The sequence below is a fragment of the Nicotiana tabacum genome, chromosome 17 (assembly GCF_000715075.1).
Source record: "Nicotiana tabacum cultivar K326 chromosome 17, ASM71507v2, whole genome shotgun sequence".
NCBI lineage: Eukaryota > Viridiplantae > Streptophyta > Magnoliopsida > Solanales > Solanaceae > Nicotiana > Nicotiana tabacum.
This window is the reverse complement of record NC_134096.1, coordinates 97,409,435-97,426,114: the sequence shown is the minus strand read 5'-3', so window position 1 is coordinate 97,426,114 and position 16,680 is coordinate 97,409,435. Positions and strand designations below refer to the sequence as shown.

The following is a 16,680-nucleotide window of genomic DNA, read 5'->3' as shown; positions in this document are numbered from 1 at the left end:
GTTGACCATCGACATGCTATAGTCTATTTCATTCAACGGCCAAGATGTTTTTTGGCTACTTATTGGAGTTAGCCTTATCTTCTACAACAGAAGTTTGCCTCTGTGCATCATTCCAGCAAAGGTAAGTTTGTTCTGTTTGCTTCCTTCAGTTCAAATAATGATACTAGCTAGCTTCATCCTTAAAGGATTAATTACGTTGTTCAGATTCTTAGTTTTCTATTTGCTTCTTTTGTTGCACTGCTTCCTTAGTAATATAAGCCTGATTTAGAGCTGAATGCATAGAGGATTCATATTTCCTATCCCAGCTAATTTGGGATTGAAGCGTAGTTGATGGATTGACATCCATTACTTAACTATTCATCATCTCATGGTGTATGACAAATATCAGACCATCAACTCGACGATCTAATGTTGTATGACAACTATCAGACCATAGACATATATAAAATCAGAAAAGAATCCTAACCCCCTTGTGGCTTTTAATGCTTCTAGTATTGATCATTGAAGGAAAATGGATTCTTTTGAACATGGATCCTTAATTATTATTTTGTTGAATATTGCTCCTTAATGGTTATTTTTACATTAAATTTGTTATGCTGACTCTTCACTATCCTGCTTTTGTAGGTGCAATCCATCAAATGGATCAACAGACTGGGAAAAAATTGGTAAACATTATGTTAGTTGATCATTCAGGCCCATTATCTTTTTTGGTAAATGAAATTAGCCATCTGACTCAACAAGAGTAGTCGATAAATAGGACGAAAGGTTCAAGATCTGGGAATTAGGATTCCCTTTTCTTCATAGGAATATGAGAGTTGCAACGTTCATAGGAAGTTGGATTTTGGAGTGAATTCCTTGCATCTTTTCATCTGAACTTGGTTATTTGTATACTTTGTTATGTAGAAAATGTAGAAAATTGCACCAGGAAATAGGATCTGTTGCAGCAGATGCATATGCATACTTCCGTGATATAGCCATTCCCCATTCATGTGGGGGATTGTTGAGGTTTTGTTTTTAAGATGAAATATTCTTAAAATGAGGGTGAAAGGGAAATGGAGGGAAAATAAAATTTTGAGTAAAATTTTAAGTTTCCCCTCTTGACAATGAGACATTGTCCCATATTGGAAGAGGAAGACATTTTTGGTGGGTATATATATAATTGCTCTTCTTGTAGCTCTTAAAGAGTTAAGAAGAAAGCAAGCCTCGCGCCGTCGTCGTCATCGCTCGCTCGGCTCGGCTTCGGCTTCGGCCTCGGCTTCGGCTTCGGATAAGTGCTTGCTCCACCATGGAGGATGGACGTTTGGTCTTCTTCAACACTAGCTGCTATATATATGTGCAGCAGATGTTGAAGAAAGACACACAACACACAATTCGCTCAACAAATTGGCTATACATTGCACTCCTTCCTCTCAGCATTTTCATACGATTTTCTGAGTTTATACTCCTTCGTTCTGCATTGTTTTTAACTTCAAACAAAGCAACTGTAAGTGTGATTTGCTACCGAACTTTGTGTTCGCTGAAACACTGGGGTTTGAAGTACCGCTATACCAGTGTGTTATTCGTTCTATCCTGGGAGGAAATAATTCATTACCTTGGGTACTAGGAGGGGATTAAATTCCTTAAGGAAACACTGTGAATTCAGTGGGCTCGAATTTATTATTGTTTCATTACGTTAACTTATATTTTGCAGAATTATTATTTACAAATACAACAATATTGGTGGGAATAACAATCTTAAGGAATTTAATATTTATTTCTGTATTTGTGTTATTCTTATTATTCTGCAAACTAAAACCTTTGTGGTTTGTGTACTCCCGTTTTGGAGAGTTAAGCCTTCGTGGCGTTTTGTTGGATATTAAAATCTACGTGATTTTTACTCCAGTTTGAAAACGTGTATTAAACGTTTGTTTGTGTCATTCTTTTACAGAAAAAATGATGACTGAAAGCGAAAACCAAGCTGTTCCGATGGTAACTGCCAACGCATCGACAAGCCGAACACTGGCGTTGGCACCGACAGAAAAACCCGAAAAATTTTTCGGGATTGATTTCAAGCGCTGGCAGCAGAAGATGTTCTTCTATCTAACTACGTTATGTCTACAGAAGTTCATCAAGGAAGATGTTCCTGATCTGCCAGATAAAACTCCAGAGAATGAACACTTTCTCGTGATTGAAGCGTGGAAGCATTCTGATTTTTTATGCAAGAATTATATTCTTAGCGGACTGGATGATAATCTGTATAATGTATACAGTAGCATGGAGACGTCAAAAGAATTGTGGAATGCGCTTGAAAAGAAATATAAAACTGAAGATGCCGGGATGAAGAAATTTGTTGCCGCAAAATTTTTGGACTAAAAAATGGTAGATAGCAAGTCTGTTATTACCCAAGTCCAGGAATTGCAAGTGATTATTCATGATCTACTTGCTGAAGGTCTTGTCATCAACGAAGCATTCCAAGTAGCAGCAATGATTGAGAAGTTGCCTCCGTTGTGGAAGGACTTCAAAAATTATTTGAAACACAAACGAAAGGAAATGTCCCTTGAAGATCTCATTGTTCGGTTGAGAATCGAAGAGGACAATAAAGCTGCTGAAAGGAGAGGCCGTGGAAATTCAACAATAATGGGAGCAAATATTGTTGAAGCTAACAAAAAGAGGAAGAAGGCTTCTGGTCCGAAATACAACCCAAGCAAGAAGCGGTTCAGTGGAAACTGCTACAACTGTGGAAAAACTGGACACAAGTCTACGGAGTGTCGTGCTCCGAAGAAAGACAAGAAAAGAGGTCAAGCAAACATGGTAGTAAACCATGATGATGTTGATAACTTGTGTGCCATGCTTTCTGAATGTAACTTGGTGGGAAATCCTAAACTGTGGTGGTTTGATTCAGGAGCCACTCGCCATGTTTGTGCAGTTAGAGAGGCTTTTGCTACTTATGCTCTTGCTGAACCCGGAGAGACAGTTTATGTGGGAAATGCTTCAACAGCAAAAGTTGAAGGATATGGGAAGATATTTCTGAAAATGACTTCTGGCAAGGTCATGACTTTGAACAATGTCCTTCATGTTCCCGAAATGAGAAAGAATTAATCTCTACTGGACTTCTTGTTAAGCACGGTTTTAAGTGCGTTTTTGTGTCCAACAAGGTTGTCATTAGTAAGAATAAAATATTTGTAGGAAAAGGTTACCTCACCGAGGGCCTTTTCAATCTAAATGTAATGGTTGTGGAAAATAATAATAATATTTCAGCTTCTTCTTACTTACTTGAGTCAAATGATTTATGGCATGTACGTTTGGGTCATGTCAATTATAAAACCTTGCGGAAAATGATTAACTTGGAAGTACTGCCCAAGTTTGAATGCGAAAAATTAAAATGTCAAACATGTGTGGAATCTAAGTATGTTAAACATCCTTATAAGTCAGTTGAAAGGAATTCAAATCCTTTAGACTTAATTCACACAGATATTTATGACATGAAGTCAATACCATCTCGCGGTGGAAAGAAGTATTTCATAACTTTTATTGACGATGGTACTCGATATTGCTATGTTTACTTACTGAATAGTAAAGATGAAGCAATAGACGCATTCAGGCAATACAAAAATGAAGTTGAAACGCAACTTAACAAGAAAGTAAAAATGATAAGAAGTGATAGGGGTGGTGAATATGAATCTCTTTTTGAAGAAATATGTTTAGAATATGGAATTATTCATCAAACAACAGCCCCTTACACGCCCCAATCTAATGGGATTGCGGAAAGAAAGAATCGCACATTAAAGAAGATGATGAATGCGTTGTTGATAAGTTCAGGTTTGCCACAGAACTTGTGGGGGGAAGCCATTCTTATGGCTAATCGAATATTAAATCGAGTGCACCATAGCAAAACACAATCCATTCCATATAAAAAATGGAAAGGAAGGAAGCCCAACTTGAATTACTTTAAAGTGTGGGGGTGTTTGGCAAAAGTGCAAGTTCCTAAACCCAAAAGGGTAAATATAGGACCGAAAACCGTTGATTGTGTTTTCATAGGATATGCGACAAATAGTAAAGCATATCGATTTCTGGTTCATAAATCAGAAAATCCCGACATTCATAATAATACGGTTATAGAATCAGATAATGCTGAGTTCTTTGAAAATATATATCCGTATAAAAAGGAATGTGAGTCATTTGGTGAAGGATCTAAATGACCTCGGGAAGAAACAAAAGAAAGTACATGTAACCAGGAGGATCCAAGACGTAGTAAACGTCAAAGAACGTCTACTTCATTTGGACCGGATTTTGTGACTTTCTTATTGGAGAATGAGCCTCAAACATTTAAAGAAGCTATGACTTCTTCGAAATCATTGTTTTGGAAAGAGGCAGTCAATAGTGAAATAGAATCCATATTGAACAATCATACATGGGAATTGGTTGATCTTCCTCCTGGAAATAAACCTTTGGGTTCTAAATGGATTTTTAAGAGAAAAATCAAAGATGATGGCACTATTGATAAATTCAAGGCAAGGCTCGTAGTCAAAGGGTATAGACAACGAGAAGGTCTAGACTACTTTGATACATACTCTCCAGTTACAAGAATTACGTCCATACGGATGTTAGTAGCATTAGCTGCAGTGTATGGTCTTGAAATTCATCAAATGGATGTTAAGACTGCCTTCTTAAATGGAGAGTTGGAGGAAGAAATTTACATGGAACAACCTGAAGGGTTTGTGATTCCAGGTAAAGAAAAGAAGGTATGTAGACTTGTTAAGTCTCTTTACGGACTAAAACAAGCACCCAAACAATGGCATGCGAAATTTGACCAAACAATGTTGTCAAATGGTTTTAAGATAAATGAATATGATAAATGTGTGTACATTAAAAATGTTCCAAATCACATAGTCATTGTTTGCCTATATGTAGATGATATGCTGATAATGAGTAATGATATTGCCAACATAAATGCTACTAAGCGTATGCTCAATAGCAAGTTTGATATGAAAGACTTGGGAGTTGCTGATTTAATTCTGGGAATTAAGATCCATAAGACTCCTCAAGGTCTGGCATTGTCACAATCTCATTATATTAAGACAGTACTTGAAAAATTCAAGCACTTGGGCTTTAAAGTTGCAAAGACCCCAATTGACGTGAATCTTGCATTAGCAAAGAACAAAGGTCAAAGCATATCACAATTGGATTATGCTCGTGTGTTGGGATGCTTAATGTATATCATGAATTGTACACGACCAGATATAGCTTGTGCTATAAGTAAACTGAGTTGATATACGAGCAATCCAGGCCAATCTCATTGGATGGCAATGAAACGAGTTTTGGGATATTTAGAACATACCCAGAACTTTGAATTGCACTACAGTAATTTCCCTGCGGTGATTGAGGGATACTGTGATGCAAATTGGATCACCGGTTCAACTGATTCTAAGTCCACGAGTGGATATGTATTCACTATTGGTGGAGGAGCGGTATCTTAAAAGTCATCCAAACAAACATGTATTGCCCGCTCTACAATGGAGGCTAAATTCATAGCCTTAGATAAAGCCGGTGAAGAAGCTGAATGGCTCCGGAATTTCTTGGAAGACATTCCATTTTGGCCCAAACCGTTGGCACCAATATGCATACATTGTGATAGTCAAGCGGCAATTGGAAGGGCTGGGAGCGTTATGTATAACGGTAAATCTCGTCATATACGACGAAGACATAAAACCGTTAGGCAATTACTCTCTAGAGGAATTATCACGATTGACTATGTAAAGTCAAGTGATAATGTGTCGGATCCACTTACAAAAGGCCTAACTAGAGAGATAGTTGAGAAATCATCAAGGGGAATAGGGCTATGGCCGAGAACAAGTCATTGTGGCGGTAACTCTACCTAGAAGACTGGAGATCCCAAGATCTAGGTTCAAGGAGATCAAACAAAGTCATTAATGACGGTTCAACATTGTCAAATAAAATTTTAGTCCGTTCTCGTGATGAGACAATGTTCAGTACCAAGGAAGGCTTTTTAATGATTTCTAAATTTGATACGGGGTATATCAAATAGTGTATCTACAGGATGACACGTTTAGGAATCACCTATGTAAGTGTAAAGTATTAGCCGCTTCAAGGAGAACTTTGTAAGGCTAGTTCTCTACGCACTTATGAAACCAGGCGGTGTTCATGGCTGAAACAAATACAACAATGCGAACTAAAGACGGTTAAGGGTTGATTGTGTGACTTATGGTTGTCTAGGTATACACCAAAGATCGACGGTTCAAAGATATCAAATCTACCGATTGACCGAGTATATCCGACATAAGTTTACTACGGAAAGTTCAAAGGGAAACCTACTTATCCAGATGCGATTAATCCTTACTTGTAAATCACACAGTTTTTCCATACATACTTCCGTGATATAGCCATTCCCCATTCATGTGGGGGATTGTTGAGGTTTTGTTTTTAAGATGAAATATTCTTAAAATGAGGGTGAATGGGAAATGGAGGAAAAATAAAATTTTGAGTAAAATTTTAAGTTTCCCCCTCTTGACAATGAGACATTGTCCCATATTGGAAGAGGAAGACATTTTTGGTGGGTATATATATAATTGCTCTTCTTGTAGCTCTTAAAGAATTAAGAAGAAAGCAAGCCTCGCGCCGTCGTCGTCGTCGCTCGCTCCGCTCGGCTTCGGCTACGGCTACGACTTCGGCTTTGGATTTGGATTTGGTCAAATGATCGATTGATTGATTAATTTTTTGGACCAAATTTATTTGTTAATAATAAATATTAACGTAAGATTATCCGCATTTGTAACGGATATTTTTCAATCCGTGTATTGACCATTTGGCAGCTGCCTAATGCTCTTCCCACCATGAATGTGCTTGCTCCATAAACATGAAGTGCTTGCTCCACAAACAAGTTAATGCTTGCTCCACCATGGAGGGTGGACGTTTGGTCTTCTTCAACACTGGCTGCTATATATATGTGCAGCAGATGTTGAAGAAAGACACTCAACACACAACACACAATTCGCTCAACAAATTGGCTATACATTGCACTCCTTCCTCTCAGCATTTCCATACGATTTTCTGAGTTTATACTCCTTCGTTCTGCATTGTTTTTAACTTCAAACAAAGCAACTGTAAGTGTAATTTGCTACCGAACTTTGTGTTCGCTGAAACACTGGGGTTTGAAGTACCGCTACACCAGTGTGTTATTCGTTCTATCCTGGGAGGAAATAATCAATTACCTTGGGTACTAGGAGGGGATTAAATTCCTTAAGGAAACACTGTGAATTCAGTGGGCTCGAATTTATTATTGTTTCATTACGTTAACTTATATTTTGCAGAATTATTATTTAAAAATACAGCAATATTGGCGGGAATAACACTATAGGGCTCCGTTTTGCAGTTAGGAATAATCTCATGTCTACGCTGCCTGTATTACCCTTACATTTTTTATTGCCAATCTGCAAAAATACAATAAGCTTTATAAGTCCATTTCTGCTTGAATATTCGGTGCTGCGAAGTTATTTATCAGCAGTCCTTACTAGGGTTGTTCTATGTCTACCATAAGCTTTTCAACTATGTTGTGACTATGCTTTTCTTGAGCCGAATGTCTATTAGAAACAACATTTCTACCTTCACAAAGTAGGGGTAAGGTTGTGTATACACTACTCTCCCCAAACTCCACTTGTGGGTTTACACAGAGTTTAACTCATGACTAGACAGCCATATTTGAGCCAGTGATTTATTTTCAGTAGCATTACTTAAAAAAGAAGACCACTTTATTTGACTTCTTTGTATTCATCGAGGGAACTCTTTTGGGGTTAAGCTTGAGTTATTTCTCCAAGTTTTATTTACGTCTCTTTTTCCCTGTAGGCAGTTAAAAGCCAAAATCTTGACTACTCTCATTTTGTATCACTTCCGTTGGCCATGCATCCTGAACTGGTCAACAAGCTCATCAACTTTCGGAACTCAGTTCTTGGCTGTTGTCATGCTGAAGCTTGGGAATAAGGATCGAATTGAAGTTGCTGCTAAGGTTTTGCGGGTAAACATTTCTACTTAGATTGCCATTTTCTTTCCTTGTAATATCTTTTTTCCCTGTCTTAATTTTCAAAATAAATTATTTGTCTTTCCAGAGTGTATCACCAAAAGTAATTGATGCTTTGGAGAGTCGGCCTGTGTCTATAAGACTGAAGGGTTTGGTAAGTCTATAGGTGATAATCGCCATTTCTCGTGCTCTTTATGTTTTTTTTCCTCTCAAGTTTACTCTTTAAAGGTTGTTGTTGGAATATCCTTATCGTCCTAGGTTATATCATGTTTTAAGTGAAGCTAGTTAGATTTGTACATTGAGCTGGTTTGTTTTGACAATTTAACTAGCATGGTAAAAATTTGTCTGTGGAGTCTGTAGGGTGCATTGAATTTTTTGCAAGCGATGTCAACATTTAAAGAAGGAAACAAATAAACTTATTAATATAATAGAGTTTATTTTCCCTCTGGTTAGTTGGAACGGGCTTTGCCTCACTTGTTTAAGTGAATTTTTATTTTAAGGGAGGTATGGAGTTCAATCCTGCAAAACCTCTCCATGTTTTCAAACAAAAGAGAATTCAAAATTTGCATATAGCAGGAGGCCAATTAGGCGCTCGACCAGTATATTTGGAAGCGTTTTATGTCAGGCAGTGCCATTATTTATTATGTATTCGAGATGATTTAGTACTTTTTGTATACATATTTATTAACATCTTCTGACGAAGTGATGTCACGTGACACTCCTTCGTATAATGTGCATCTGCCCTTGACATGAGTGAAAAGCAACAAGGAAAGATAGGCTAGTGGTAAGGATTATAAGTATACATGTTTTCAAATAGGAAGTTTCTTTTTTTGTTTTAGAAGTATACATGTTTTGAACATGATACTCTATGTTAATATGTTGTCACGAAACAGTGTCGCAATTGAAGAAGAAACATAGATCAGGTCTCCTTGAGTTTTTATGCTTAAAAGCTAAAAGGAAGAACTATATAAAAAAAATGTTACGCATGAGAGAGTGAAAATGTGAATTTTCAAAGAGACTTCTTTAATTTTTTAACTCCAAAACAAACAAAGGGTAAATGTGTGTTAGAGCCTTCAACTATGCCACAGGTAGCAGTGTTGATCCACTTGGAATTAGGCAAAGCGGATGAACAAAATTTAAGTACCTCAAAAAGAAGAACTTATTCTCTTATATTATATCTAGAGACTTCATTTTCCTTTCTATGAGACCCCAATCTCTTTTTCTGGATGTTTCTAGGTTGTTGCTTCTAATGAGATTTCACAAGGTCACAGTTTTTCTTGGCTGGAACTCAGAATTGTTCTTATCCTGCAGTAATGCATGAAAGGGAGAGGTACTCCAGCAAAAGCTTATGTTGTACATGCTCTTGTGGAAGTAATTGGTGGTGAAGCCCGACTTTTACATGCATGTCGTATCCACAATTTCTGGCTTCTTCTTCCCTCATCCTACCCCCTTTTTTCAATTTCTTTGCTATTTCTAAGGGAACTTAGTTCCTGCATTTGTTATTCCCTAGCCTTTTCCAGAGGTAATCATCAATGCGTTCACTAAAGCTGGTTTTGTTCTTGAAAAAGATGCAAAGCAGAGGTTAAAGGTATAACTTCCAAGGTGTTAATTCTTTATTCTGGTTAATTTTTGCTGGCAATTTCTTTATTGTTTGTACATTAGGACTCTCTATTTCTGTAGATGCTGCGTTCAAATACTTTGACCATTCAATCTAGTGCTGCTTCTTCCTGCTTTTCCTTCCCCCATGAACCCTACACTTTCTTTTTTCATAAAAGCAATTTATTCATAACAAAAAAGGGTAAAGCACCCCCAGAGGGCTTTGGTCTAGCGGTACAAAAGCCTGATTTTTAAGCGGAGAAGGGTAGAGGAATGTGCCCATTATCCACCGAGATTCGAACCTTGTGCCACTGGCTCTTGAGTTTTTAGGCTATCCAAAAAAAAGGCCTAAAATTATAAGGCACATGGTAGAGAATCTCTAAATACAGGCAGAAATGGTCTGAACCTGTTTTGAAAAGGGAAGCAATTTCACTGACCACCAAGAGTCAGTATCCATTTTAATTCTGACACTTTTTCAAATTCAGCATCTCAAACCCTAACTCATTCTCACCTTTTGTATTCAAAATTTAGATGCCTGGAACTTGTTTCTTCAGTTCTATATTACTTGCTGGTGCTTTCTTGTGGTGTTCATTTGTTTTTGTTCTGGTATCAAGTATTAAATACTTGAACATTATGCTTCAGCTCATTCAAATATGTTCTCTTATACGGGTACTTTCTGCTTTCAAGAAAGAATTGGCCCCCTAAAACTATTTTTAGCCGTGCACTTGATGCAGTTACTTTTCTGGATGTCCTCCTATATTTTTCCTTTACAGATTTAATACCAGAATGCTTGTATAACTTATCCACGAAACTGTCTGTGGTAAAAATTACTAAATTAATATTTATTTATTTATTGTGCTATTTTTGTGCTTTGAGAAGTTCCCGATAAGCCTTTTCTGCCCCTTCTAATACAGTTACATGCAACTATAATGAATGCGCAACACAAAAAAGGTACCATTTTTAATTCTCTCATTTCATATTCTTTTTTATCTGTCGGCTCAAAGTCTCTATTATGATTCAATATTTCTACCAGTTGCATAACTGTCGTTGTTGTTAAGGTTGCCACTGACTTACTCTTCTCTAATTGGTAGCAAAAAAGGACCAGGAAAAACTGATCCCTTTGATGCACGAACAATTTTTGGTCAATATGGCTCGGAAGAATGGGAGAGTGTCTTATCCATGAAGCTCATCTTTCACAAAGGTCTGTGTACGATGACAATGGCTATTTCCATTGCTGTGCTTCCATCCCATTTCCTGATGCGACGCAGGGTGTTTCTGGTACGAAGAACATTTTCCAGAAAATGTTCTGTATGGGAAAATAACTGATTTTCTCACATATTTTCTGGTGTGAGTAATAAATTATTCATACATGTCATGTATACTTATAGTAAATCGGCGTTGAAGACATTATATACGACTTTACATAAATTTGTAAGTATTTGGACGGACGACGGACTTCAGGATTTATAAAATTTGGAGGTTTAGTATTGAAGTTGCTTAATAGAGTATCGATTCTAATAATATGTTAAAACACATTTGAAACATCTATTGTTGTTAGTTTGAGTTACCATTTTGTCAACCGAGAAAGTCGATAAAGCTTTACGCATCATCTTCCAAATTTAAGAATTTGAAGCTGTAATGTTGGCTCAGCGTGGTCCTGAAATCTGAACAAAAAATTGGGAGGAATCAGAGAAAGAGCGGCACCATTTGTTCGATTAACATAGTAGATGTTGTAAAATAAAGACCGTAAAGTGAAGACAAGTATATAGAGAAACTGATATATTATTCAAACTTCAAACTTATATTCATAATGAACTGAAAACTCCTCTATTTATAGAAGAAAAGAAGTAGCTGCAAGGCTTTTCTTTAGCTGCTTGTAAGTGTTGTCTGCATGAGCTGCTTACAACCTGCCTGTTTAATAAGAAACTGCTGCAAATCATTTCATTGAGTTGCTTGCAACTTACCTGCATGAGCTGTTTGTAAGTTGTCTGCATGAGCTGCTTGCAACCTGCATGTTTAATAAGAAGCTGCTGCAAATTATTCATTGAGTTGCTTGCAACCTGCCTGCATCAGTTGTTTGTAAATAAATTTCAACAGAGTACTAAATGGATAATCTTCTTCAGGAAGATTATCTATAGCAGAGTAATGAATGAACATCCACAATATAATATTTTTATAACACCCCCCTTGGATGTTCATTAAAAGATAATGTGCCTCGTTAAAGCCTTACTAGGAAAACTCTAGTGGAAAAATCCTAGTGAAGGAAAAAGAGTACACATATTTAGTAGTACGCATTTTTAGATGCCTCATTAAAAACCTTATAAGAAAATCCCTATGGACAAAATCTTAGTAAGAAAAAAAGAGTACATCACGTATTTCACTACTTCTGATGAAAACCTTGTTTCAAATATTTAAGTCTCCGCATTCCAATCTTGTATACCATCTTCTCAAAAGTTGAAGTTGGCAAAGATTTAGTGAACAAATCTGCTGGATTGTCACTTGAACGGATTTATTGCACATCAATGTCATCATTTTTCTGAAGATCGTGTGTGTAGAATAATTTTGGTGAATTGTGCTTCGTTCTATCTCCTTTTATAAATCCTCCCTTCAATTGGGCTATGCATGCAACATTGTCTTCGTATAAAATTATGGGTCTTTTCTCACATTCCAAACCACATTTTTCTCGAATAAAATGAATTATTGATCTCAACCATACGCATTCCCTACTTGCTTCATGAATAACTATTATTTCAGCATGATTTGAAGAAGTAGCAACAATTGATTGCTTTGTGGAGCGTCATGATATGACAATATCTCCACATGTAAACACGTACCCGGTTTGAGATCGAGCTTTATAGGGATCAGATAAATAACCTGCATCTGCATAACTAATAAGATCCGCACTACCTTTGTTAGCATAAAACAATCCCATACCAAGAGTTCCCTTTAAATATCACAAAATATGCTTAATCTCATTCCAGTGTTTTCGTGTAGGAGAAGAGTTATATCTTGCTAGTACATTAACAGAAAATGCTATGTCAGGCCTTGTAGCATTAGCAAGATACATAAGTGCACCAATTGTACTGAGATAGGGTGTTTCAGGACCAAGGAGTTCCCCATCCTCTTCTGGAGGTCGGAATGGGTCCTAATTCACTTCAAGTGATCGAACAACCATTGGTGTACTCAATAGGTGCGCTTTGTCCATGTAAAAGCGTTTTAAGACCCTTTATGTATATGCAGTGACACGACCCAATTTTACCTATAGGTCGTGATGGCACCCAACACTACAGTTAGGCAAGCCAACTAATAAGTCAATCATACAATGGTTAAACTTTTATTCCAAGAAAAATAATAAAATACCAACTTCTACCAATGTGTGTGCCAAGACTCAGTGTCACAAGTGCATGAGCATCTAGTAGATTATACAAAAGTTCAAATACTGTCTGAAATGAAATAGACAGAATATAAATATAAGAAGAGACATGGGTAGCTGCAGAACGGCTCAGAAAGGCAGCTCACCACTATGTCTCGGGATGACGTGGATATGTGATGATAAGTCCTCCACTAGTACCTGTCTCAGGTCCTGCACAAAAAGTGCAGCAAGTGTAGTATGAGTACGTAAACAACGTGTACCCAGTAAGTATCAAGCCTAATCTCGAAGTGATAGAGACGAGATGGCCGACTTTGACACTCACTATGGGTCAATAATAACTGAAATAAAACTAGGATATTTAAATCAGCATGATCTACAGAATTCACAATAATTTATTTAATCAGCAAAAATAATCAAATTCCTTCAAATGTAACAATTCTCAATATATTAATTAAATTCCTTCAATTCAAATAAATTCTAATTTATCAATTAAATCTCATTTACAGGAGTAACAATTAATTCCTTAACAAGCAAGAATAATAATTCATTAAATCCCAAGGATTTTTCAATTTATTAATTAGCTTCACAAGCTGAAATAAATTATTAAAGTATCGAATAATTATTATTATTATTATTAAGCACGATTTCTGCCGATGACGTATGGCCCGATCCAGAGTGTCGTGTACACTGCCGAGGGACGTGCGACGCGATCCATAGATGCATCTATCCTGCCGAGGCGTTCGGCCTGCTCCACAAGAAAGGAGGACATTTTCTTATGTACCTCCGGAAGGAGAGTATATTCATTATAAGATAAATTCGGAAGGATGAACAAATTTCTTTAAACAGTTAATTAATTTAAACATACATATCAAGCCTATGAGATTTTCATCCTTTAATATCTTTATCTAACAATTCACAATATATTCATATAGATATCAATTAATATAAATAAATCAAAGAATACAATTTACACAAGTAAGGCATGCTTTGAGTCCTAAACTACTCGGACTTTAGCATTAATAGTAGCTACGCACAGACTCTTGTCACCTCGTGCGTACGTAGCCCCCACAATTTAGCAACAATTGTTTAATCTTAATCACCTATGAGGTAATTTCCCCCTCACAAGATTAGATAAGAGACTTACCTCGTCTTGCTCCAATTTAATCCACTATAGGGACTTTTCCACGATTATCTAACTCCGTCGGCTCGAATCTAGCCAAAATAATTCGATAAAATCACTAAATATTGTAGAAATCAATTCTATAAGAAAATACTACATTTTAAAGAAAAGATCCTAAAATTAATTAAAAATTCGTCCGCAGGTCCCACATCTCGAAATCTGGCGAAAGTTATGAAATCCGACAACCCATTTAATTACGAGTCCAACCATACCAGTTTCACTCAAATCCGACTCCGAATCGATACCGAAATCTCAAAATTTCGTTTCTATGAGATTTCTAAACTTTTCCAAATTTCAATCTCAAAATACTAATTAAATTGTGAAAACAATGATATACTTGTATATGTAGACCAAATCCGAGTTAGAATCACTTACCCCAATGTTTTTCCCTTGAAAATCTGCCAAAAGTCGTCTCTGCTCAAGCTCAAGTTCGTCAAAAATGGCAAATGGGACGAATGCCCTCTTTTTATAAAACTGCCCAGCAGCCTTCGGAACTGGTCCTCGAACTGGGCCTCGATCGCGGCTTCAATCACAGGCTCGAGCCTGGACCTCGGTCATGGCCTCGATCAGGGCATCGAGATTGGGCCTTCGATCAGGACATCGAGGCTGGGCCTTCGATTGTGACCCTCGATCTTGGGTCTCGATCCTGGCCCTCGAGCCTTGCCTTCGATCATGGCCCTCGAGTTGGACGTTCGATCATGGCCCTCGAGTTGAACCTTCGATCATGGCTTAGATAAACTAGCTCGAGCCTGTACCTCGTCAACCCTGGGCTCGATATTTGGGCTTGATCACAGCCTAGAATGTCCAACAGAAGAGGAAAAATTGTAGTAGCTTTTTAACTCAAATTTTTGATCTGTTAACCATCCGAAACTCACCCGAAGCCCTCGGGACCTCAACCAAATATACCAACAAGTCCTAAAACATCTTACGAACTTAATCGAACCTCTAAATCACATCAAACAACGCTAAAACCATGAATCATACCCCAATTCAAGCTTAATGAAACTAAGAGTTTTCAACTTCTACATTCAATGTCGGAACCTATCAAATCAACTCCGATTGACCTCAAATTTTACACACAAGTCATAAATTACATAACGGAGCTATGAAAATTTTTGGAACTGGATTCCGACTCGGGTATCAAAAAGTCAACTCATCGGTCAAACTTCCAAACTTAAATTTTTATTTTTAGCCATTTCAAGCCTAATTTAACTATGGACTTCCAAATAAAATTCCGAACATGCTCCTAAGTCCAAAATCACCATACGGAGCTGTTGGAATCATCAAAATTCTATTCCGGGGTCATTTTCATAAAATGTTGACCGAAGTCAAACTTAGCACTTTAAGGCCAACTTAAGGAACCAAGTGTTCTGGTTTCACCCCCAAACACTTCCAAATCCCGAACCAACCATCCCCGCAAGTCATAAATCATTACAACCACCTACAAGAAGTTTTATTTTAGGGAATGGGGTTCTAAAAGTTAAAATGACCGGTTGGGTCATTACATTCTCCATCTCTTAAACAAACGTTCGTCCTCGAACGGGTTTAGAATTGTACCTGGAGTGCTGAATAAGTGTGGATATCTGCTCCGCATGTCTTCCTCGGCCTCCCAAGTCGCTTCCTCGACTGGTTGGCCCCTCCACTGGAATTTTACTGCAGAAATCCTCTTGGACCTCAACTGGCGAACCTGTTTAGCAACAATGGCAATTAGCTCCTCTTTATAACCCAAGCTATTATCTAGTTGAACTGTGCTGAAGTCTAACACATGTGATAGGTCGGCATGATACTTCCGGAGCATAGATACGTGAAAAACCGGATGAACTCCCGATAGGCTGGGAGGCAATGCAAGCTCATAAGCAACCTCCCCAACTCGTTTCAACACCTCAAATGGGCCTATAAACCTTGGGCTCAACTTGCCCTTCTTCCCGAATCTCATAATTCCCTTCATCGGCGAAACCTTCAAGAGAACTTTTTCACCTACCATAAATGATATATCACGCACTTTCTGATCTGCGTAACTCTTTTATCTGGACTGTGCTGTACGAAGTCGCTCCTGAATCAACTTTACCTTTTCCAAGGCATCCCTTACCAAATCAGTACCATATAACTTAGCCTCACCTGGCTCAAACCATCCGATAGGTGAACGATATCGCCGACCATATAAAGCCTCAAATGGAGCCATCTCGATGCTGGATTGGTAACTGTTATTATAAGCAAACTCGGCCAAAGGCAGGAAACGATCCCGCTGACCTCCAAAGTCAATCACACATGACCTGAGCATATCCTCCAAAATCTGAATTATCCTCTCTGACTGTCCATCGGTCTGCGGATGAAAGGCTGTGCTGAGCTCTACACGGGTCCCCAACTCACCCTGTACTGCTCTCCAGAAATGTGAAGTAAACTGAGGACCTCTATGTGATATGATGGAAATTGGCACACCGTGCAACTGAACTATCTCCTGAATATAAATCTGGGCCAACCTCTCTGAAGTATACGTAGTCACAATAGGAATAAAATGTG

General features: G+C 37.7%; 1 long non-coding RNA gene across 1 annotated transcript; it reads left to right on the top strand.

Annotated features, from left to right (window-relative positions):
• The first annotated feature begins 7,875 nt into the window (after positions 1–7,875).
• Positions 7,876–11,105, top strand: LOC142171423 (uncharacterized). Its single transcript, XR_012700987.1, has 2 exons — positions 7,876–8,008; positions 8,100–11,105. It is a non-coding gene; the product is annotated as an uncharacterized LOC142171423 (long non-coding RNA).
• The last annotated feature ends 5,575 nt before the right edge of the window (positions 11,106–16,680 follow it).